This window comes from Pterocles gutturalis, unplaced genomic scaffold (genome assembly GCF_000699245.1).
Source record: "Pterocles gutturalis isolate BGI_N339 unplaced genomic scaffold, ASM69924v1 scaffold18328, whole genome shotgun sequence".
NCBI lineage: Eukaryota > Metazoa > Chordata > Aves > Pterocliformes > Pteroclidae > Pterocles > Pterocles gutturalis.
In genome coordinates this window covers 4,522-4,867 of record NW_010118462.1, presented here as the reverse complement: position 1 = coordinate 4,867, position 346 = coordinate 4,522, and the positions used below count along the sequence as shown (strand labels likewise).

At 61.8% G+C, this 346-nt stretch overlaps 1 protein-coding gene across 1 annotated transcript in view; it reads left to right on the top strand.

Annotated features, from left to right (window-relative positions):
- Positions 1-346, top strand: part of TRIM65 (tripartite motif containing 65) — a gene marked incomplete at both ends in the record, with an annotated part of 3,477 nt that overhangs the window by 422 nt on the left and 2,709 nt on the right. The gene's annotated exons all lie outside the window — the stretch shown is intronic.

Genomic DNA, 346 nt, shown 5'->3' with positions numbered 1-346 from the left:
GTGAGAGCACAGATGTGGTTGACCCCTTCCCCAGGAGGGACACGTCCTCAGCCTAGGAAGCTGCGGGGCTGTGGGGAAGAGCTGGTTTCAGGGGTTACTGAAATGTTGGGGGGGCGATGCTGGATTCAGGTGGCCGGTGCCACCCACGGGGCCACGGGCAGCATCTCCCACTCCAGCAAGGCTCTTCCACCACCAGCACAACACCAAGTCCTGTGCTGCAGCCCCTCTGATCCCCACGTGACTGTCCCTGTACCCCGTGTACTGCTAATGGCAGATGTGTTGGGGATGTCCCCGTCACCCAGTGGGGAGATGTGGTGTGTGCGGGTGGGATTCGGAGCTGCCAATC